Here is a 25,403-nt window from a genome sequence, read left to right as displayed (position 1 = left end):
ACAGAACGCTATTCAGCCATAAATAAGAATGAAATAATGTCATTTCCAGCAACATGGATGCAGCTAGAGATTATCATACTAAGTGAAGTAAGCCAGAAAGAGAAAAACAAATACCATGTGATATCACTTACATATGGAATCTAAAATATGACACAAACTTATCTACAAAACAGAAACGGTCTCACAGACACGAAGAACAGACTTGCAGTTGCCAAGATGGGGAGGGAGTGGAGGAGGGGAGGACTGGGAATTTGGGATTAGCCGAGGTAACTATTATATATAGAATAAACAATAAGGTATAACACTGGGAACTAGATTCAATATCCCATGATAAACCACACACACACACACACATATCTGAATCACTTTGCTATACAGCAGAAATTAATTCAACATTGTAAATCAACTATACATCAATATAAGAAATTTTAAAATAAATAAATAAAAAGGATTTTGAGCTCAATATTTTTATTTATTTCCAGGTAAAATGGGAAATTGAGGTTTAGTATTAGAACTAGGGTTTGAATCCAACACCAGTCCCATAACCCCAGGCTCATAATCTTCGGAGTACACCAGTGAAAAATACAAATGTGAATATAAAAATATCCGTACATCCACTCAGTCCCCTAACCACAGGCTAGAGAAAGGAGGGAAAATAGGGCTGGCAGACGCCAAAGCAGGACTTGAGGTTCACAATAACAGGATGTGCTGAGCACAGCAGAGTCTTCTGGTAGCAGAGCCGCCAGTCACCTGCCCTCCTCCCGTTTGTTTACAAGTCAGGAAATGAAGAGGGGATGGCGAACACGAGGGGGAAATTGACCAGCAAGCGAACTCTAGAAGTTTCACTGAGCAGCGACGGTTCTCTCCCATTTTGTGATCAGCAGGGTAGAGAGAATGTCAAGGTCACAGACAAGACGAGTGTGTAGGCGATGTCTCCCGGTCCACACAGCCTGCAGGCACAGTAAGAGAGATGCCGTGAAGGATGCTGGCTCAGCAATCTCAGGCAGAACCCATGGTATCAGCAGTTTCCTCCCCCAGCCAGTCCCTCTTTTTCTGACTCAAGGACTCACAGGCTCAGAAGGATTTAATAGATTCTGGGGGTAGACATATTTGGTTCAAATCTTGGGTCTCCTGTGTTTCTTGGTCGTTGTGAAAAACACAATAGAACAACATCAGTAAGGGACCAGCACAAGGCAGTGTTCACTCACTTGTCAAGGGTATAATTCTAGACTTCTCCAAGTGGTTACAGAGTCCGACCAGCTCTTAAGACCTTAAATAGTTCAAACCAGCTTCCTTCCCCAGCCTCAGATCATGCAACCAAAATGCTCCACTGAACCATCGGATTTCACTTCATCATAGTCACAGAAATATAGACTTGAAAAAAAAAATTGTATCATTCAACTTTAATTTATATTCTACTGTCACACTACACACCTACAGTTCACTGTGATTTAGTATAGTTAGAATCCCCTAGTTGCCTTATAAAATAGCACACTCCGTACACTATCTTAGGGGAAGGTGTAGCTTTCAAGAGTCATTTCCAGGGTGCGGTTCCTTATTTACTTGTCACAGCTGCCCTTGCATGGGTATCTGGTGGAGATGGTTTAGTTCAGCTGCAGTGGTTCCCTTGCTGAGGTCAATCTGAGGACATATATGTTTTTTCTATCATTAGTGACATTTAGTACATTCACACTGTTGTGTAGCCATCACCACTATCTAGTGCAAAACACATTTATCGCCCTAAAAGGAAATCATGTACCCATTACGCCGTCAATCCCTGTCTACTCTCCCCCTAGTCCCTGGCAGCTGCTAATTTGCCTTCTGTCTCCATGGATTTGCCTATTCTGGATATTTCATAGGAATGGAGTAACACAGGTAATATATCTTTAAGAGCTAAGGTTAACCCCATCTGACTGAGAGGCCCCCAACCAATCAAGGGTCCCCAGGTTCACTGGCCCATCATAGTCTGGCACACCATAGACTGCCACTAGTGACTGACGTTTTCAGATGAGGAAAGGTATCTCTCTGGGTTGCTTATTCAGTGATTCTACGGGTTGAAACCCCAGTTTCTCTCTTCTCTAGGTTTCTCCCAACCCAACCTGACCTTCCATATTGAAGCCAACATCTCCATTACTGCAGTGGGGCCATTCTGCTATAAGACATGAACTCTCTCATGGTATTTAAAGTCAAAGAAGTAGACGTAATTTTTTGAGAAATGAGTATAGGATAAGAAGAGTGTCTAGGACAGAACTCTGAGGAGTTCCAACCAAAGAAACTAGATAGAGGAGTTGTTGATAAACAAAACCAAGACAAAAATGATCAGAGAAGTAAGAGAAAAATCCAGGACTGTGACATGTCACAGAAGCCAAAGGCAAGGATGTTTTAAGAAGAAGTTTTAAGAAGTTTTAAGAAGATGTTTTAAGAAGAGGTGTCAATGGAAATCAAATCAGCTGAGGACTGAATAACCACCTTCACAAGGGTGGTTCTGATAGATGCCTCTGCTGGGAACCAGGTCACTGTGGGCTGCAGATGGAACAGAGGTTGTGGGGGTGGAGACAGTGAGGGGATTCAATACTCTCGAGAAGTCTGGCTATAAAGGAGAAAAGAAACAGTGAGTTGCAGCTTGAGAGGAGCATGGGGGTCTACAGAAGTTTGTTTCAGGGGCTTTCTTTTTGTTTGGGGCATGAAACACAAAAGAGCATGTTTTCAGGTTGATGGGAGTCTCCCAGAGAAGAGAGATTTAAGATGCAAGACCTCACATTGTGGCCCTCAGAAGTTAGAGGATGGAGCCAGGACCCAGAGCCACTGAGAGTGGATCTGTTCCCCTCACGAGAGCCTGAGGATAAGACCCAGACACAGGGTCTGTCCAGCAGACCTGGAAGCAGGGCGACCCCTGGAAGCAGAAAATGGGGGCTGGAGTGGCAAGAATGGCCTGTCCTCGCATTAGGAGGACTTCTGATTATGGTCTCAGAGAAGTAATTGGTACAGAGCCAGTCAGGCTATGTCCACGGCACCCTCAGGGACCCTCTCACAGCTGTCCCAGCAGGCAGACAAAGCCCCTCTGTGAGAGGCTCGAATTGTGTAAAGAGACAGTAATGAGTGGAAAAGATGGATTAGAGAAAGAGCCAGAAAGCAGGATTCCTGTTTCCCAAGCTTGGATTCCCACCCCATCTGACAGAGGGGACATCTCTCAGATGGAGTAGGCTCACAGAGGTGGACCAGACAAAGAGGGTGATCAAAGTAAGTGCGTGGTCACATTCAAGTTCATGGACCTGACTCACAGTGAGGCCAAGCAAACCTAACTTCAGAATTCGGACCAGAGAAAGATTTATTGCAGGTGCTGAGCAAGGAGAATCTGTAGCTTGTGCTCAAAAAAGGCCTGAATTCTCCAGTGGTTTTTGGGGAAACATTTTTAAAGGCAAAATTTGGGAAGACTTCCCTGGCAGTCCAGTGGTTAAGACTCAGTGCTTCCAATGCAAGAGGCACAGGTTCTGTCTCTGGCCAGGGAACGAAGATCCCACATGTGGCGTGGCGTGGCCAAGAAAATTTTCAAAACTAAAAAAAATAAAGGCAAAATTTGGGGGGCAGGCTCCTGGGTGTGTGACCGCCCTCTGATTGGTTGGTGGGGAGGTAACAGCGTAGTGCTCCAAGAATCTCAGTCATCAGTCTTCTGCTTCCAACCAGTCTGGGGTCCACGTGCTTGGGCTCAGCCTGAAGTTACCATCCCCCACCTGAGTAGAAGCCTTAGTGCATAAAGAAGAATTCAGAGATTTGCTTCAGATTGTTAGGTATATACATCCCTTGAGGATGAACCCCAGGACCCTCTCCCATACTGCGCTATTGTTTTTTGACTACCCTCCCTTTGTTTCTGCATTCCCTCACTCCTCTGGTTATTAGTAACTGTTTGAATCTACCCTTTGGAGCTCAGGGATGGTCCAGAAGACTGAAAGCCTTTTTTCTACAAACAAGAAATGGGGGACACAGAAAGCCTTTTGGACTCAGGAAGGCCCCACAGAGTCCCACTAAATTTCAATCACCCTCTTTTTTGACGCTCCTCAATCTTGAGAGGAATGGGTATTGGACAAGAAAGGGAATATGGTTTGGATAGAAAGGTCTCCTAAACTTGGCAGAGGAACTCGATTTTTGGTTGGTGGGGGGGGCTCAGTTTCAAATGCACAGAGTGTGATTCACAGGAGGAAGTACGAACAGTATCTCAGTTATTTAATATAAATAAATCTGGAGGATTTTGAATCATGAATTATCCTGTCTCTGCAGGATGTACATCCTGAGATTTGTTTGGCCTCTCCAGGAGAGTTGGCTCTGTTCCTAATGAGATTACACGAAAGCCAGGGGCAAGCCGGAGCAGAGAAGGAATTGTCACATCTCCTCTGATAAAGTCACCTTATCAGTTGCGGCTCTGGTGACTGGGCACCCAATGCTGGAGCATTCAGAAAATGTTGAGGGGTAGCTGCCCATCCCTGATGGCTAGTAGTGGAGACAGAATTTGAAGCTGGTTGAGTTGATTCTTGTTCAGGATGGCTTATTGGCCTTAGACTCAACCCCTGTACTCAGGAAATTTATAGGAAATGCACACAAATTACCATAATGGAATCAGTCCTGAATATTCATTGGAAGGACTGATACTAAAGCTGAAGCTCCAATACTTTGGCCACCTGATGCAAAGAGCTGACTCATTTGAAAAGACCCTGATGCTGGGAAAGGTTGAAGGTAGGAAGAGGAGGGGATGACAGAGGATGAGATGGTTGGATGGTGTCACCGACTCGATGGACATGAATTTGAGTGGACTCTGGGAGTTGGTGATGGACAGGGAAGCCTGGCGTGCTGCAGTCCATGGGGTCATAAAGAGTCGGACACAACTAAGCGACTGAACTGAACTGACCAAGTGTTTTAGAGTCCAGTGGGGATTTACAGAATGGAGAAATCACACCAAAACTTTAATTTGGGAGAAATGGTCCCGCTGCCCAAAGAAAAACAATCAGGATATTTGAAAGCATGTTCTTTTGGGGAAAAAAAAAATTCATTAGGTGGCTCTGCAAGCAGAAAAAACAAAGTTAGACTTCTAGGGATAGAGAGGAAGGCAAATATTTGAGTTGAGACCAAATGGTAGGATTTGGATATTCAGAGATGGAAGAGACCTATGGGCATTATTTCCAAAACAGGATCTGTGAAACAAAAGCCAGGAAGGCCTCTGAGATAAGAATGAATTTGTAACACAAACCTGAACATTCTAGAAAGAACATACTGTCTATCTACTTTTCATAAAATTACGGTAGGGATGACATCAATGTCATCATCCCATTATATTCAGCTTTGAGGAAATTAAATTTTAGTCATTAAGAAGGTTCTTTTCCCTCCCCACCTTCCAGTCCCATCCCCATTCCCAGAGCTAATGACCCGGACTCATGATGTAAAGCAAAACATTGAGGAGCATCTCTGGTCATTGCTTTGTCTCAGGGGCCAGCAAATCTTTTCTGCAAAGGACCAGAGAATAAATTTTTCAGGCTTTGCAGGCCAGATGAGACTGTGTCACACTCAACTCTGCCATTGTTGATTGAAAAGAGCCATAGATAATAGGTAAATGAACGAGCTTGGTTGTGTTCCAGAAAGACTGTATTTATAAACATTGAAATTTGAGTTTCATACTATTTTTATGTCATAAAATATTATTCTTCTTTTGATAGTTTTCAAATATTTAAAAATATAAAAAACGTTCTTAATTTATAGGTCGTACAAAAACATACGGTATGACAGGTTTGACCTATGATGTAATCCCTTCTCTACATGGTTTCCACCAAGATGCTTATACAGATTTTTAAAATTGGGTGGCCCATTTGCCCCATGGAAATCTGCCAGGGCTGAGAGCCTTGATACCCAGAGTCCAGAAAGACCTCCCTATACTTAATATGGAATTGTCATCTTCCTGAGGTTCTATGGAGGATATGCCACAGAGTGCCATTACTTACAAAAATTGCAGATATCTCCTCCTTCCCTTGGAGAAAAATCTTTGCTGTTTCACTGCTAAGAACTCTATTCCTCAAGCCACTCTACAGCTCCTTTCCCTACCATGATGTGCTCAGTTCTTTAGGGTAAACGGAGAAAGCCAGAAAGGGAGGTGACCTGCAGACTACTTCTTTAGGCCTTACAGCATGGGAGCACAAAGCTACCTGCTGGAATGCCAAGTAAAGTACCAGGAAAATAAAGATGAATAGCTTAATAAATTATCCTGCCTACGACCAGAGTTGACTAGCCCAGGAGCAAGTTCAGGCCTCTACGTTACAAACTTAAGAGATCAGACTGTCCCTTCACAGCTCAGTGGTTACTGGTCTTGGATGCCTTCAGGAAACTTCTGAAGGGAGGTCAGGTGACAAACAGGAGAAGTATGTGGTCTGGCCTTCCCTGGGACACAAAGCTCCACTGAAGATGATTCAGAGTCTAGCTTGGCAGTAACTTAGCAATCACTTTGACCAACCACTGACCCTATCAGCTGCCCACCCCAGGAAGTCCTAGCATATCTGTGGTACAAAGAACAAACACCAGCTAATTTTTACTTTCCCCACAAAAGTTTTTGTTTCCACATTGGGTGAATTGCTTAAGGTCTGTAAGACTTTAGCCATAATTCCAAAAACGAGAGGTCAAATGCCACTTTGGTTCTGAAATTGTCTCTAATCCCCCAGTCTAAAGTGGCCTCTTCCCTTCTGATCTCCAAGTGTTGCAGGGAGAAGCCAGTTCTGACTACATGTTGGAACTGTTTCTTTGACTTGCTTTTCATTGGTTTTATAATTACTGTCATACATAATGGCCTGCCTCAGAGGACCCTGCCCCTCTGCCAGACTGTTAAACTAAAGTGTCTGGTTAGCTCACAGAGAGATCATCTGACTCTGCTCTGTGAAAATAAGGTATCAACATATCCCTTCCCTGAGGATGATCATTCCTGGAGATGTTTCGCAAGCTTGAAGTTCCTCTCACTTTACTTCCCCACTGCTTCTCCCTCTCTATTCTGTCTTTTGACTTTAGTTCCTAAATGCTTCTCCCTGGCTTCATAAAAGAACCTGACATCCAGACCCTGGCAAGGTGGTTATTTTGAGACACTAGTCTGCCATCCACTCAGTCAGCCAGCTTTCTGCGTAACGTTGTATTCCTTGCTCAACACCGCATCTCTCAGATTCACTGGCCTACTGTATGGCAAGCAGAGTGAGCTTGAACTCCGTAACAAAAGCACACATGATGTCCGCATCATCGCCATCCCCTTGGTGAATCTCGGGCCTCTGTAGTAGCAGAACTGGCTTCAAGAATGGTTCCTACAGCCACCTGTAAAATGACTGCGCTTACCCAAAAAGAATGTTCTCCACACAGACAACTTGAGATAAGAAAAGTCATCCTTGGAGGGTAGGGACTGGGTGGACATCAAAACCAGGAAATGCAAGAAGTTTGCTGGGAAATAACACTTGTAAAGAGTCCACAGAAGATAGGAGGCTGCTGCCCAGACCTGAACATCATTCTCTCAAGTGTAAACCATCAACCAGGTTGATTCCTCTTTCCTTATCCATACACCCATCAACCTTTGGGGATGAGCTCATTTTTTTTGTGTCCACACACATTAAACAGGAAAGACTCAACCAAGACTTACGAAATGGATGGATTAATGGAAGTCACTCTCAGTTACTGAGCCCGTATTTGCCTAATTTCTCCCCATAGATCTAGAGAAAGGACATTTTAAATATAGCCCTATCATTCCACAGAGTTGTATAAATTCCCCTGGCTTTATTATTTTTTTGAACTTGATGAAATGGTTGTTAAGTTCAAGATGGCTGCCACATATATGCTTTCAAAACAGGAAGAGAGGGAAAGGAGAGGCGACAGCCCTCGCTGAACCCTTTATCAGTAAAATAAAAGTCTCCCCAGAAACTCCCCTCTCAGACCTTGCTCCAGCTTAATTGGCTAGAACTGTGTCCTCTGTCCACCCAGGGTAACAAAGGAGGTTGGGGCCTTGCATCTTCACTTCTCCAGCCTCTAATGAAAAGGAGATGGAGGAATAGGAGGAGTCAACCTGAAATTCTTCCACAAATAGCTGAACAATTTTGGAAAATTAAAGCACTGAAAGGGAAATTAGCTCTGTTCTCTATTAAAATAGGTTCTAAAGCCACAGGAATGCAATCAGACTGGTACATACAAGATTTAACAGAAATGCATAGGAGAGAAGAATTAGCCCAGATCCTATTATATGTAACAACTCAATATATGATTTATTTAAAAATTTGCCCCTCCGTCAGCTGGATGATGAAATGTGCTGGCTGCATAGCAGATCTGCAAGACTGAATTGGTCACAGCTATTGTTGGAGGGGAAAATAACCCAGAAGAGAACTCACCATCTACTGTGCTGAGAGACCAGATTCCCTCCTCGCTTTGAATTGACAAAGAGCAGAGGATGCTCTTGCTAGCCTCCTGGCGATGGGTGAAGATCCCAGAGTCTTCAGCTTCTATCTCCCATGCAACACGGTTGAGTTTTCCAAGAAAATTGAAGTGGGACCTAGAACAGTGGGGACCTCAGAGAGGACTGCAAGAGGAAGTGGGAAGAATAAGCTCCAGAGAATTTAATGAAAAGAGGACTCTGTGTGAAACACTTTCTGGAGGTGGTAAGGACTTGCCTCTTAAGTTATGTTAGAGAAATGAATCAACTGAAGAAAGTCTCAGTTACTGCTTTGTGATAGTAAATTTACTCTTTACTGATAGATCTGCGAGTATCCCATGACAGGCCAGCATGTGTTTGGTTCATGGGAAAACTGTGAGCAGAAAATTCTAGGACGGGAAAAGCAATCGTTATTATGCCACTTTATTGAGCTCTGGTAGAAATGGTCTCTAAAGGTCATCAACCTCATTTTGGGGATGATGATGGTAAAAATAATAACAGCAGCTAACATATCATCAGCATTTAGTATGTGCCAGCATTGTGGATTACGTAATTTAATCCTCAAAACCACTCTGTGGAATTCAGAATTCTGCTGTTGCCCAGGCTTTATTTATTTATTTTTCCAGATGCTGAAACTGAATAAGTTAATCACTCAAGACCACCCAACAAGTAAGTGGTGAATTCAGGGTGCAAACCTTGGTGGAGACGACTTCCCCAGTGGCCCAGTGTTTAAGATTGTGTCCTGTCAATCCAGGGAGCATAGGTTCGATCCCTGGTCAGGGAACTAGGATCCCATTTGCCATGCACTGAGGCCAAAAGACTTAAAAAAAAAAAAACCAACCTTGGGCTTACAAGGTGGCTCAATGGTAAATAATCTGCCTGCCAATGCAGGAGATGCAGGTTCAATCCCCACATCAGGAATATTCTCTAGAGAAGGAAATGACAACCCACTCCAGTATGCTTGCCTGGAAAATCCCATGGACAGAGAATGGCGGGCTGCAGTCCATGGGGTTGCAAAGAGTCAGACACAACTTAGTGATTAAACAACAGCATACAAAATAGAGTCTCTAAAATGACTGATCCAGTATTAATTAAAAAAAAAAAACACCTTGCTGGAGAGACTTCATGCTCCTAACCCTTGTCCTGCTTCATTTGGCAGAATCACAGCTGGCAGTGAGAGATGTAAAACTGATAGTAGTAGAAACAGTTCTCCCTGGAATGAAAGATTATAAGCTAAATATCCTAATTTCTTTCTTCCTTCCATTTCACAGGTTAATAAGAAATGCCTGCTTGTGTTAAAACAAGGAACACTGCTACATTCAGAATACACCCAGAATTACAGTGTTTGAAGCACTCTGCCAAGTACAGGGTGGAGCAAATGTTTTCTAAATTCCTCATATTCAGTATGGAAAGCAAATTTCCCTATCATTGACAGAGAATTATAGCTTAAAGAATGCTTCCAGAAATCTCAGAGAATTTAAAATGTGATTTATGACACCCTAAACCTTGAAAAACATAAAAGAGCCACAGAATAGTAAAATGACGGACAAAGAAATCTGAGGCAAATGCAAACTAAATACAAGTGGAGAGTATAGTCATTATCTTAGATAAAGTAGATTTCAAAAAAAAAGGGAAAAGCCACATAATTTATCATTGAGTCTGACTCTGTGATCCCTGGACTATAGCCTGCCAGGCTCCTCTGTCCATGGAATTCTACAGGCAAGAATATTGGAGTGAGTAGCCATTCCCTTCTCCCAGGGATCTTCCCAACCTACAGATCAAACCCTGGTCTCCCGCATTGCGGGCAGATTCTTTACCATCTGAGCTGCCAGGAAATTTGTCATTGTATTTAGTAGCTATTTTCTTTTATATGGGGCTTTCCAGGTGCCACTAATGGTACAGAATCCACCTGCCAATGCAGGAGGCGCAAGAGATGCGGGTTCCATCCCTGGGTCAGGAAGATTCCCTGGAGGAAGAAATAGTGAACATGAAAGTGAAAGTCGTTCAGTGGTGTCCGACTCGATGGACACAAGTTTGAGCAAGCTCTGGGAGTTGGTGATGGACAGGGAAGCCTGGCGTGCTGCAATCCATGGGGTGCAGAGTGAGTTGGACATGACTGAGCGACTGAACTGAACTGAAATGACTGGACTATACAGTCCATGGAATTCTCCAGGCCAGAATACTGGAGTGGGTATCCATTCCCTTCTCCAGGGATCGTCCCGACCCAGGGATCAAACCAGGGTCTCCTGCTAACCCATTCTAGTATTCTTGCCTGGGAAGTCCCATGGATATAGGAGGCTGGCAAGCTACAGTCCATGCTGTTGCAAAGAGTCAGACACAACCAAGCTTCTGAGCACTCATCTTTTGTATATCAAATAACATGACATCAACACATGTAAAGTAAAAATCGCTGGAAACTAAGAAAAGCATGACAAAATATCATAGAAATGAGAAAATTTTAAGCATTTCTACCATGTGATAAATCAAACCTACCACAATAGAAAAAGAATCAAGGAAAAGAGGAACTGTTGAAAGTTCCAGCAAAGATAAATATGTTTTTAGTTGTAATGGATAGAGCTGGATTGCATTCCTAAAAATTGCAGCAACTCATGTGCCTGCCATATCATTGTTGAAAGTTCCTCTTTTCCTTGCTTCTTTTTCTACTGTGGCAGGTTTGATTTGTCACATGGTAGAAATACTTAAAATTTTCTCATTTTTATTATATTTTGTCCTGATTTTCTTAGTTTCCAGAGATTTTTACTTTACATGTGTTGATGTCATGTTATTTGATATACAAAAGATGAGCGCTCAGAAGCACTTTCAACAGTGAGTTTCGAGATGAATAAGCAACTAGGAAACTAAACTAAAAGGAAAAAAAGATCATTATCAATTCAAGGGAAGATTAAAAGTTGTACAAGAAAGGAAATATAATACACTCCTTGACACAACTATAACTATTGATGATAATTTAAACACTAAATACTAATTTAACAAAATTGTGGTTTAAAATTGTATCAGGAGGACAGGGTTAAAAAAAATGTATAGGGGGGAGAGTGTTGTGTAAAAGAGGTAAATCCTTCTCTTTCATAGTTGAAAGAGCATAGACAATAATATCTAAAACTGAAAAATCAAGAAATAGTTCTATAAACATATTTTTGGAAATCTGGAGTTGTGCACTAAAAGAAATAGTTTAAAAGTCGCAGTGATTATCTCTAGGAAGTAGGAATTGGACATGGGGAAACAATGTTTTATTATGACTTTTACTGATCTATTTGACTTTTAAAACTGTGTACCTTACTATTTTGATAAAAATAAAAACTAAATTTACAAATTAAAAAAGGAAAAAAAATAAAAATAAATAAAAAAGGAAAAGAGGAACTGAATAATAAATAATAAGATAAAGACCAGTTCAGTCTGTAAGATTTGTTTCAGGACTCAGCCCTGCAAGTCTAACTTCAGACCCCATCCTCTCCCATTGACACTGAACACAAGCAAAGCTACACCAGAAACACTTTCACATGTATGTCTACATACCAATGTCTATTTCTCAGAGATAGATTATCGTATGTGAGATCTGATAAAAGATAAATGTCTTTAGTTGTAATGGATAGAAATGGATTGCATTCCTGAAGACAGAAGCAAAGATTAATATGTTTTTAGTTGCAATGGATAGAGCTGGATTGCATTTCTAAAAATTGCAGCAACTCATATGTCTGCCATATCACTGGTGCTTTTATGTTTTGCCAATCAAAGTGAAAAATGGTTCTCATAATAGCTTTAATTTGTATTATTCTGCCTTCCACATTTACTAGTCATTTGCATTTGTTTCTCTGTAAATTGCCTGTTCAAGTCCTTACCCACTTAAAATCTGGCTTCTTGAGGGTTTTTGCTATCAATTTGTAGGAGCTGTTTGTATACTAGGATATTAAATCTCTATTATATGTATTACTGATTTTTTTTCCAACTTGTCATTTGCAACTTTGATTATGACTTTGTTTCAGTGTTTTTCAGTATGCAAAAAATTTTATTTCTTTATTTTATTTATTTTCTAATTGTAGGATAACTGCTTTATCACATTGTACTAGTTTCTGCTGTACAACAATGTGAAAAAAACAAAACTTTTAACGTAGCCATCCACATCTGTGTTTTCTTTTATAAATTCTGGGCTTTCTGATTTACTTAAGAATTCTCTTCTTTTCAAAGTTCAAGCATAAAGTCTTCTAAACTTTCTTCCTTTTTTTCACATTGAAAGTTTATAACCATCAGAGATATACTAATTGTATGTATTGTGTGAGGAAGAGGTCCAACCTCATTTTCCTCATTATGCACAGCCAGCAACATTAATTGAACAGATGAATGCTTTTCCCACTTAATTTAAAGTCTACCTTTGTCCTATGTTAATTACTCAGGTGCTCTTAAGGTTATTTCCGGACTCAGCTACCTTTCTCCCATCTATGTATAGATTCTTATGTCAGTACATACTGGGGTTTTTTGTTTTTGTTTTTAATATCTCTGAGGGTTGCATTCTCCTCTCTCTGTTTTTTAATTTGGCTGCAAAGGGTCCTTCCTTGTCACAGCACTCAGGATCTTGCTGTATCATGTGGGATCTTTTGTTGCAGTGCTCAGGATCAGCAGTTGGGGCACACTAGGCTTAGTTGTTCCAACGAGTGTGGGATCTTAGTTCCCCAACCAGGGATCAAATCCTGGTTCCCAGCATTGCAAAGCAGATTCTTAACCACTGGACCACCAGGGAAGTCTGAGCTTATCATCACTGCTTCAGAGAATTTTAAATTGTCTTAAATAACAGGTTAGACAACATGAAAAGGATCTATTGAATTTGGATTTTGATCCCAAAAACCATTGATTGCTCTTTGAGTGCAGTTGCCATGGAGATACGGAGATGGAAATTAGGCATGATAACATTTAGGAAAGAGTGGAAAGTACAGATTGTGCTCTTGAAGAATGCATCAGTGAGAGGATGGAAGAAGGTGATATGATGGGTTGAGTGGGAAGCAGGGAAGAGGAAAATGTTTTAAAGCCCAGGGGAGATTTGAACGTTGTGGCCCAGAATAAAGGAGTCAGTTAGAAAGAGACTAACTGATGACTACGGATACATATCTACCAATGAGCTATCAGTTCAGTTCAGTTCAGTCACTCAGTCGTGTCCGACTCTTTGCAACCCCATGAATTGCAGCACACCAGGCCTCCCTGTCCATCACCAGCTCCCAAAGTTTACTCAAACTCATGCCCATCGAGTTGGTGATGCCATCCAGCCATCTCATCCTCTGTCATCCCCTTCTCCTCCTGTCCCCAATCCCTCCCAGCATCAGGGTCTTTTCCAATGAGTCAACTCTTCTCATGAGGTGGCCAAAGTATTGGAGTTTCAGCTTCAGCGTCAGTCCTTCCAATGAACACCCAGGACTGATCTCCTTTAGGATGGACTGGTTGGATCTCCTTGCAGTCCAAGGGACTCTCAAGAGTCTTCTCCAACACCACAGTTCAAAAGCATCAATTTTTCGGTGCTCAGCTTTCTTCACAGTCCAATTCTCACATCCATACATGATCACTGGAAAAACCATAGCCTTGACCAGACAAAACTTTGTTGGCAAAGTAATGTCTCTGCTTTTTAATATGCTATCTAGGTTGGTCATAACTTTCCTTCCAAGGAGTAAGCGTCTTTTACCAAAGAGTTATAAACATCCTTAAACTTCTCCTAAAATATTGTGATTAACAGAAAATAGTGCTAGTTTCATGCTCTGTGTAATGTGTACTGCCATTAAGGTTTGCTACGGTCTTAATTCAACATTAAGCCCTACATTAAAAGAATAAATGAATGAATACATAAATAAAATAAATCAGCTCTATCCTCCCCACTGGTGAAAACAATAATAAAGTTAATATTTTTCTCCATCAAGTATGATTCTGAGGACCAACCCTGGGAGAGGAGCTTGATGGAAGGAGGTATTATAGGAAGTCTGCTTCCTGATAACCAAGGTTCCAACAATGGTTTTACCTAACATTTGCCTATTTCTTTTTATTCTACTCTAAGCAGTGCGTGCTTGATCAGTTGTGTCCAACTCTTTGTGACCCCATGGACTGTAGCCTGCCAGGCTCTTCTGTCCATGGGATTTCCCAGACAAGAATACTGGAGTAGGTTGCCATTTCCTTCTCCAGGAGATCTTCCCAACCCAGGGATCAAACCCACATCTCTTGCATCTCCTGCATCAGCAGGCTGGTTCTTTACCACTGAGCCACCTGGGAAGCCTGTTACAAGCAGGATTGGGGGCTAAACCTGCACCCTGGGCTCTGGGCAGCAGTTTCCAAACTTGTCTGCACATGAGAATTACCTGTGGAAATTAAAAAAAAAAAAAAAAAATCTCAACATCCAGGTGGCACTCCAGGCCAATTAAATCAGTCTCTTGAGACTTCACTGTTTTTTGTTTTTCTTTTAAAGCTTCTCAGATAATTCTAATATTCAGTAAAGCTTGTGAACCACTGATCTGGGGCTTGGAATCAGCTGACCATGTAATGCTGTTTTCCAAAATTGGGATATGTGAGTTTTGGCAAGGTCTAATGTGAAGAAATATCAGAGACATATGACCAAGATTGCGTCATGGGGCAGGATATATTCTCTGTAAGCCAGTTCACTTAAGAGTGTCCTTCAGAGGAATAGCTATTGATACCTTGAATAGGGGTGCTTTCCAAATGGGTTTTAACACAAGCAGGAGTCAGAATGTTTGCATAAAGGGGTGCTTTCATCACTGTGCAGGAAAAAAAAGGGTTTAAATATCACAGGAAATGAAAAAGAAGCTACTTCTGATATGGAGTTGAATGTGAGAATTTAATTCCCAAGAACAAGAAAAGAGTCGTTTGTTTTGTAGTTTCTCAGGAAGCTAACGTTTATTTTTCAACTCCCCATGAGGTTGAAATGATTTTAAAACAGTTGCCAAGAGGCATTTAAAAGTTAACTATACTACAAATTGTTTTGACATACAAGCACCTAGAACAAACATATATTCACACCCACCTTAAAAAATCAAAGTTTCCAAAACTAAAATTCTATTTAATGGGAAACAAAATGAGTTTTACAGAAATTTGAAAAAATAGAAAGCTAAGGTGTCATGCTGACAGGTGAGAAACAAAAAGAGATATTTGCTAGTGTTTTTTATTTCCTGGGGTCAGTCTTTTTGCAATCTCTTAACTAGACAACAGGAAATTGAGTATTGAGTTTATCACCCAGAGAATCCTCTAAAAATGAGAGAGATTTCCACTTTTATGTAATTGAGTGTACAGAAACAATTTTCAAGCTTAAGATTTTTTTTTTTTTTTTTTTTTTTTTTGCCACACTGAGTTTCAACCCCTAGACCACCAGGGAAGTCCCCAAGCTTAAGATTTAGACTGCAAAGACCTGGGTTAGAACTCCAGCTCTGCTAGGTACTTGTAGGTGACCTTGGATAATGATTAAACTGATTCTAAACCTCAGTTTTATCATGTTTAAAATGGGCTTCCCCAATAACTAAGCAGATAAAGACTTTGCCTGCAATGCAGGAGACACAGGAAACTCGAGTTCGATCCCTGGGCTGGGAAGATGCCCTGGAGGAGGAAATGGCAACCCACCCCAATATTGTTGCCTGAAATATTCCATGGTCAGCAGAGCCTGGTGGGCTACAGTTCATGGGGTTGCAGATTCAGACTCAACTGAATATGAGCAAGAGCTCTAATAATTATTATGATGATGATCCTTAGATACCTGCAATGGACCTGGTTTATAAAGTGCATAATTCCACACCTAGCACAAGGTTCAATAGCTGGTGCTCATCCCACTAGCCATATCTTATTTATAGACTAAGAGACCCAGAGAAATGCCCCCTCTCTGTCACTATCTGATACATAAAGCTCATATGGAAACAGCTAAAATGTTTTGACTTTAATAAAAGACAGGGGGTGGGGCCCACTGTGGAAGACTGGGGATGTTAGCTGCCTGTCTTTTTAATAGAAATTTTAAGAGATATTTATAAGAAGTGTTTACTAAACTAATCCCAAAACTAATCCCAAGACTCCAGTTCCTTGGGCATTCTGGGGTTTTGGGGGGAAAGTGTAGCCAGGTTGAGATCACGTAAGCAGACAGAGCTGGGAACTGGGCTCTGCTCTGGGGCTCATGGTCTGGCATAAGGAATGACTCCAGTAAATTAATAAATTGAGTGATATTTTGATATTAATTTCCCATTTAAATGCTTTCTTCTTTGCAATCACCCTCTATTTTTTCAATCCTCTAACTTTATTGAGGCTTTCAATGGCTAACTCAGCAATCTCTCTTGGTAAATGTCACATTGCACTTGAAAATATGTGTGTTATTTTCAAATATCTTTTAATATTGATTTCTAACATAATTCCACAATGATAAGAGAACAGACTCTGGATGATTTCAATGCCATTAGACCATGAAAATTTACGTCCCTGGATATGTTCCAGTATCATCTAGTTTATAGTCTATGGGAACTTGAATGGAATTTGTACCCTACTGTGGTGTGAAAACTGTACAAATCTTAATTATGCTGAATTGGATCAGAGTGCTTCTCAGGCTTACTGTATCCTTCTACTTTTCTGTATATGGGCTGTGTGCTCAGTCTATCAGTTGTGTCTGACTCTTTGTGACTCTATGGACTGTAGCCCACCAGGCTCTTCTGTCCCTGGGATTTTCCAGACAAGAATATTGGAGTGGGTTGCCATTTCCTTCACTATCTCTAATTTTTTCTTTAGCTGTATTTGATATTCTGTTTAACCCACCTACTAAGAAAGGTTTTTCTAAAATATTTATGTGTTTCATTGATAAAAATTCTATTTGATTAAAATATTTTTGAGCAGATAAGAAAAGCCATATGATTAAAAAAATCTAAGTGATATTGAAATGTTTGAATTAAAAACTTTTATTTCTATTCCATCCCTATCTGCCCCTAAGGGTAATCATTTCTTTTAGTTTTTTGTGTATGTTTCCCATGTTTCTTTATGCAGATAAAGCATATATGCATTCTTATCATTCTCTTTCTTACACTAAATTTAGCAATACCAAATATGCTATTATGAATTTAATTTTTTCACTTAAAAGTATATCTGAGAGATGTTGAAATTTGATTATTTTTAAATCTTCCCATTCCTAATAAATAATCTCCAATTATTCATTTGTAAAATTCCTTCTTTATTTCTATAAATATTCCACATACAATTATTTTACATTCTGTGTCTAATAATTCCAGTCCCTGGTGTCTCCACATAGAAGGTACAGATTAAGCTAACTTTCAGTCATAATGACTTGTTTCCTTGAGTGTTCAGTGATCTTTGAGCTATAGTTCATAGTAATTAATGGGGATCCTGAGGATCTAAATTGAAGATGAGTTCTTCCAGAATGAATTTGCATTGGTTTCTGCCAGGAACTCAGAGCAGAGTGTTACTGGCCTGAAGTAACTTCAGTACCATTCCAGAATCTTCCATGTAATCCAAGTTTTTCATTTAGTCTCCCCTACCCCACATGTCGGCGCCAAAATTTAGGTCTTCATGGAAACATTCATGGGCTTCTCTGATGGCTCAGCGGTAAAGAATCTACCTGCAATGCAGGAGACACAGGTGATTTGGATTTGATCCCTGGGCCAGGAAGATCTCCTAGAGGAGGGCATGGCAACCCACTCCAATATTCTTGCCTGGAAAATCTCATGGACAGAGGAGCCTGGTGGTTTACAGTCCATAGGGTCACAAAGAGTTGGACATGACTGAAGTGACTGCGCTCACTCACAGAAACACTGACAACAGGTTTGGCCCTGGATGTGTTTCTGGACTTTCATTTAATTGATCTCTCTCTTTAAGTGTCACAGTTTTATGGCACAGTTACTATCTGGAGACCTTCCCTGGTGGCTCCGTGGTAAAGACTGCCTCCCAGTGCAAGAGACGCAAGAGACGTGAGTTCCATCCTTGGGTCAAGAAGCTCCCCTGGAGTGGGAGATGGCAACCCATTCCACTATTCTTGCCTGGAAAATTCCATGCACAGAGGAGCCTGGTGGGCTGTTGTCCATGGGGTCGTAAAGAGTCAGAGACGACTGAGCAACTGACCACAATGAGCATATACTATCTGGCAGGGAAAACCTTTTCAAAAGTGTCTAGGCTTTCTATAATCATTTATCTTCCCAAATGATCTTATTTATTTTTTTAAGTACAGTTTCTCTGGGGTTTTTTGGTCGTTGTTGTTTGGGGGACAGGGCTTTGGTTTTGGTTTTTCGCTTGTTTTCTGGCTGCTTTTTGCAGCACCTTAGTTCCCTGACCAGGGTTGGAATTCACACCTGCTGCAGTGGAAGTTGGGATTCTTAACCACTGGGTGACCAGAAAAATTCTCCAAATAATCTTTCTTTCTTCTTCTTTTTTTCCAACCAATTTTATTATTATTATTTTTTTTAACATTTATGTGACTGCACCAGGTCTTAGCTGTGGCATGCAGGCTCTTAGTTGCAGCATGCAGGACCTAGTTCCCTGACCAGGGATTGAACCTGTGACACCAGCCTTGGGAGTGTGGAGTCTTAACCCCTGGACCACCAGGGATGTCACCCACAAATGATCTTTTAAACTGTTCACCCGCGGACTTTTGTGAAGTGAAACAATCTATGAGGACTTATCAAGAAAACAATGGCAGAAGTATGTTAACCACAAACCCTACACCAACGCAAGCAGGAACGAAAATGAAGCAAAAGCAAGAAAAAGTACTTCAAGTGGGCTGTAGCTGGGAAAGACCTCAACACTATATGCTACACCCTGAAGATTGCAGCCTTTATAATGCCCTTTGGAACAAACCAAGAGTCCCATGGCCTGACGCCAATTTCTAGCTTGTGACCACAATGCAGTGTTATAGATTGTAAATGGAGGCAATTCTGAAGGTTCCCACCAGTCTGAGTCCTGGGGGCATGGGAAAGCTGCTGGAAGAATAAAGAAACACTCCCGTTGGGGCCCACTGGCTCATCATTGGTTGCCAAGGGATCTGGTGTTGCAAGAGATTCTGGTCTGCCAAGCACACGATCTTTTTTCTCTGTTATCATTTCCTATCAGATTGGGGCAGTATCTAGAGACAAGACTACATCACGATTCCAGAGAACATGGAATAATTCTATGCTGACACATTTGAAAAGCTAGATGGAAAGAGATGAATAATTACTACCTACCAGTGTCTCCTGTGTTTCCGGCATTGCAGGCAAATTCTTCACCTGATGAGCCATCATGAAAGCCCCTAAAATAACTAAATAACATATTTTAAATGTCCTAGGTCAGAGAAAGAAGGGATTCTTTCCAGTTTACAAATACCAATGTACTGATGCTTTGAATAGATAATGCACAAGAGAAAATTAGAGATATCAAAGTTGATTTATAAAAAGTTCCAGAATAAAGTATTAACAAGTAGAACCTGGGAGCAGACTTAAATAGCAATATACTATGACTATGACTGTGTATTACAAGAATGGAAAGGTGGCTAACTGTTAGAAAATTTATATTAATGTTGACCAAAGTGGGAAAAGCATATAGTCCCATGTTAGATTTCAATAAAACATTCATAAAATTTAATGTCCATTCTTAATAAAAGGTCTTTGTCAATGAGATTAGGTGAATAATTTCCTTACTGTCAAAACGTATCTCATACCAAAAACCAATATCATGCTTAGCAATCAAACATTTATAATCTCTATAATATGGCATTGCTTTTATGTGATAGACATTGTAATTAGACAAAAGAACAAAATAAGAAGTTTAAATATTGGAATGAAAAAGACAAAATTATCATTATTTGCTGATAATAGGAAGTCTAAAATTCAGCAGAAAATTTTTGAAAAGTAAAAAGTTGATAAGGTTTTCATGATATAATATTAATATTCAGTACTCAAGGTCTTACAATATATTATAAATATAACCCAAATTTAGTCCATCTTAAAATACATAAATTTATACAAATAAATTTTAATTATATGAAAAAAACAGAAAATTATCAAGAAAATAGAAAATAATATATGACTAAGTGAAAAGTGCACAGAAATATTCTAGTATAAATTCTTACAAAATATTTAATCTACAAAATCATCCTATTTCTGGTCAAAATCCCAACATGATATTTACAGAAAGAAGCATTTTTTAAAAGTATTCCAACTATATGAAATATATAGTATCTCAAATCAGTGGTGACTGGCAAAAGCTAATCATATAAATAATTAGGCTATTGTAACTATGCTGAATACTGTGAAAGAAAAATACAGGTCAGTGTGGAATATTTTAAATAAAATGCAAGTTCTTGTTTCATTCATTACACAAAATAAATTCCAAGTACAACAAATGTTTTAAAGTAAAAACCAAAATTGCATAAACCCTAGGAGAGAGACTGGACCATTATTTTTATAATCGTGTGTGGAAAGTCTGAGCATGTCATGACAGCCAGTGATCACAAACAAAAGATTAAGAACCTCAACTATGTAACAGTGAAAACTTTCCAATGCCAAAAATAAATAAGAGCCCTATAAAGAAAAAAAAGTTGAAAGACAAAGGACAAATGGGAAATGCGTGCAATACAAACGGCGGACAACCTGCTGCTACTCTGATTTGAAGAGTTGTGTAGTTGTTGAGAAAACATCATTCTTCCTCCCAAGGGAAAAAGTATTGGTTCTTCAGCTCATAGAATTTGTCTCCTATCTCTACTGACCCGTTCCCATAGGCTTTGAAGGTGGAGGGAGAGGGATGACCTCTGGCAGATCCTATCACTCACTCCTGCCAGAATTGTCAAGCACCCTTCACACACACACACACACACACACACACACACACACACACAGCATGTGAACATACCATACACACACCCCACATGAACAGACCATTTGCATATTCACCACACAACAACACATGTGTGCAGACACAGCGGGCAATATAAATATGCACACAATGCATTAATACCATACACACACTATACACATACGCTCCATATGAACATACCATTTACACATGCACCACACAATACACACAACAGACAGCATGCACATGCACACACAAACTATGTACACAGTATAGACACAGTATATACATACACACACATGCTCGCGCCCTTTGGGCACTTCACTGAAGAATCAGAACTGCTGGTCTGTGGTGTGTACCTTCCAGGAATACTGTTCAGCTGTTTCCAAGCTCTGCATTCTTTCTGGATCCAGAAGCTTGCCCTGGAAGGTGGTCCTGGAGGGGGTACGACCCGTCTGCCCCCAGCATGGAATCAGAGGAACTCCGCAGCCTGCTTCCTGATCCCGGGCATAGGACAGGCCTCTCCTCCCTCTGCTAAAGGGCTTTGCTTTCGTGAAACAAAGCCAGAGTGTGCAGTGAGCCGAAGTCCCAGGCCTCCGCAGATTCTGCTGTTAGGTTGTCTGTCTTAGTCGCTGATGGTTTTTGGAAACCCCCTTCCCTCCCCAGTTTTGGCAGCATCTTCCCAGAGGACTCAGGGCAAGGGGGAGCCTTTAATCATCAGTGACTGCATGGGAGGCCACTGTGAACCATAAGCTGTCATATGACAGCTAGTCCAGCCACGGTCACAGAAATTCCCCAGAATGTGCATAATCGTGGTACAGAGTCCCTATGGCAAAGTCATCTGTGGAGGCCACATGACTCCAATCCTATGGTGGCCCAAACTACTGCTGAATCCCTCTTTGAAGATTGCCATCACAGCCCGCAGCACATTTTGGGGGATGGTATTCTGAGTCCATAAGTGAAATCTTTTCCGGACTGTATTCAATTTTTGGAAATAGGTAAAACCATCTGCCATATGTTGTAGTGCTTTTGTTTTTGTTTTTTGGGCCGAGCCCCATGGCCTATGGGATCTTAGTTCCCAGAGATCAAACCCGCACCCCTTGCAGGGGAAGCACGAAATCTTAATCACTGGACCACCTGGGAAGTCCTCAGGATGTTCTAGTTTATAAAAGAAATGTCCACAGAGAATAGAGTTGTGGTTACCAAGGGGGTGGAGGGGGAATGGAACGGGCAGTCAGGTTAGCAGATGCAAGCTATTATATGTAGACTGGATAAACAACGAGGTCCTACTGTATAGCACAGGGAACTCTGTTCAATATCCTGTAATGACCCTTGATAGAAAAGAATATGAAAAAAGAATGTATATATAACTGAATCACAGTAGAAATGAACACAACATTATAAATCAATACTACCTCAATAAAAAAGTAAATTAAAAAATGCCTAACAGGCTAAGTTTCAGTGATACATATTTTTGTATGTGTGTATAACATTTTCACCATATGTAGAAAAACAGAGACGGAAACCCACGAGGTAATAAACCTACTCAGTGTTCTTTGGTAGCTCATAAACACATTTTGAAGGCAATTCCCAAAGGGGATTTCTGAAGACTTTTTAAAAACACTAATAGCATCAGTATAATAAGTATTTAGTTTTTCAAAGTACCTACTTGGAAGAAGTACAATTTAGATGAAAATCTAGTCTCTTTGGGGGGGAAAGTCTCATTAGAGTCACAAACTGTCTAGCAGATGTCCTCTTCTTTCTAAATGTTCTTTTTAGCATAAATGTCCTAAATGTTCTCAATCAGCATGTCTTCCCTTCCTATATGAACCTCACTACCTCCCTCCAGCAACCAGCCAATCTGATGAACCATCAGCTCTTCCATTTTCACTCTGGACATGTCTCCCTCTGTTGTGATCTTTAATGCCTCTTCATGACATGTCCTGCCTTTGTTCATATTCTTATACCCCTTCCCACTTCTATTACTGGAATTTTCCTCTTAGATTTCTCCATCTGACAAAACCCTCCTAATCCTTCAAGGTCCAGCTCAAACTCCACCTGAGTAGCCATTGCTACCCCCTTTTTTTCTTGCGCCCCTTCTCTCAAGCTTCTCTGTGGCTAAGACGGTATAGAATCTGCCTGCAATGCAGGCGCCTGGGGCTCAATTCCTGGGTCAGGAAGATCCCCTGGAGAAGGGAATGGCTAACCACTCTAGTATTCTTGCCTGGAGCATTCCAGAACAGAGGAACCTGGCCGACTATAGTCCATGGGGTCACAGAGTCGGACACGACTGGACGACTAACACTTGCCTCTTGTCACTCTGCTTGCAGAGTAGAAACTCCATCACTGAAGGCACTCAGCAAAGTTTGCTGGGTGTTATGAAATGAAACCTGGGCTGATGTCTCAATCACAGGGGACATTCAAGGTCAAATGAAAGCAGATGACATCAGTTTGTTTCAGTCGGGCAAGAGTCCAGTCTCCTCACGATGAATGCTAACCCAACAGATGGGACTGTATTTCACACCTCCGTTCTCATTCCTGGGAAAGTATACTGGGAAGTTGCCTGGCTACACTCCAGACAGAGGACACATGTCAAGTCCTCCTTAGAGTTTAAGAAACATGCTCAGACAGATATGATCCATTGGAAGCCATCGGTTAGGGAAGAGTAGTGTTAGGCCAAAAAAGAAAACAGTATTGTCTGGGAATAGAAAGGTCGAAGACACAGGCTGTGCAACTGAGGTTGGAAATCACACCTAGCCTTAGGACAGGGAACATTTTGGTCAGTTGTCTGATGTTCACCTGGCTTTCTACTTCCATGTTCATTTCTTGCTTTATTTTTGCTGCTGCCAGAGAAAGTATATAGAGGTGTAACTTCCGGGAAAAAATATCAGCAGAACTAGTTTTGAATTATCTAATCATTTTTTGCCCCTGCAGGAGGATTTTACAGTTTTTGTTATTGGTAAGTAAGATTTTATGTAGGGAATGACAGATTATTAGGGAAGTGTGGGAATCAACAATGCCCAACCACTTGGGGAACACTTTGTTTGCGGCAAATATGTTTAACAAAGGGTTATAGTCTTACTATTAACCACTAATTTGACATGGCTACCAAGGCTCTGTATTAGGCAGGAAGGACCACCAGTGGTCCTTTCTCCAAATGACAGACAGGCTCAAAGAGCGGGCTCAAGGACGGACTCCGAGCAGCTCCAAGCCAACTAGACAATGACACTCAGCAGACCAGTAGTTAAAAACAAACCTGTGGTGATTCAGCAGGCTTATTCCTGAGGCAGGAGGGGCAGGGAGGGAAATGTCTACCCACTTTGGTCTTAGCGTAAGTGTTGAGTTCAGAATATTTCCAAAACACAATATAACTCAGACTACATTAAGCTATGATTTATTTCACAGGGAGTTAAATGCCATCTCTGTGTACTATGAATGTTGGTTTTTGTTTTTCGTTTTGTTTGTTTTTCAAGAAAAGCTTTCTTTTCACTGTAAGTATTCTTTATAAATCTTACAAATACAAATGACTTTAATGGCTTATCACCACCCTCAGAGGTTCCTGAGAAATCTCTTCAGAATTAGATAGGCATTCACTCAGATCAGAGAGCTTTGGAGCTTCTCAATGGAAAAGCTGAAAAGTACACTATAGCTGAGCATCTTCTCCAACAGGCCCAAGTCTCAGACTCTCATTCGACTCAGAAAGCATCTGCTCAGAATAGGTTGTTTTTCTTGCTGCTCAGTTACAACACTTTCTTTCAGTTTACCGGAGCACAGTATGGTGGTTGACCAAGCAAATAATTATGCAAAGCAGAAGTCATATGGCATTAAAAGATAAGTCAATTTGGAAACTCGCATTTCCAAAAGTGCAGGCTAACGCACTAGAATTATCCATAAACTAGAAGCAGTCCAAAACATTTGTTCTCGGCAAACTGGTGAAGTTCCAGGGATTTAGGGCAATGACCTGGGTGACAAAGCTGACGAAAGCTGGGTGGGTGAAAAAGGGCCAGTTGGCAACTCACTTGCAGGCAGAGGTTGAGGACGATGACCCAACTCGTCACCCTTAGAAAGCTAAGTGTGTAATACGATCAATACAGACCACAGTCCCAGGCCACATAGGCAGCCCTCCAAGGCACACAGGCAGCTCCCCAAGTCTGCCCAGCACCGTGTGTCC

The 25,403-nt window shown here is 41.0% G+C and overlaps 1 long non-coding RNA gene across 6 annotated transcripts; it reads right to left on the bottom strand.

The window, feature by feature from the left end:
• Positions 1 to 451: 451 nt before the first annotated feature.
• LOC139032402 (uncharacterized) lies at positions 452 to 24,426 on the bottom strand. 6 transcript variants are annotated; one of them, XR_011484936.1, is made up of 4 exons: positions 21,031 to 24,426; positions 19,627 to 19,700; positions 8,388 to 8,548; positions 452 to 950 (listed from the first exon to the last, which is right to left on the bottom strand). It is a non-coding gene; the product is annotated as an uncharacterized lncRNA (long non-coding RNA). The 6 variants fall into 6 exon arrangements; XR_011484932.1 differs by having other exon boundaries at positions 8,388 to 8,575; positions 21,031 to 22,684; XR_011484935.1 differs by having other exon boundaries at positions 8,388 to 8,575; positions 21,592 to 22,619.
• Between the last annotated feature and the right edge of the window lie 977 nt (positions 24,427 to 25,403).

This window comes from Odocoileus virginianus, chromosome 31 (genome assembly GCF_023699985.2).
Source record: "Odocoileus virginianus isolate 20LAN1187 ecotype Illinois chromosome 31, Ovbor_1.2, whole genome shotgun sequence".
Taxonomy (NCBI): domain Eukaryota; kingdom Metazoa; phylum Chordata; class Mammalia; order Artiodactyla; family Cervidae; genus Odocoileus; species Odocoileus virginianus.
The sequence above is the reverse complement of the archived record's forward strand: the minus strand, read 5'-3'. Positions and strand labels throughout refer to the sequence as shown.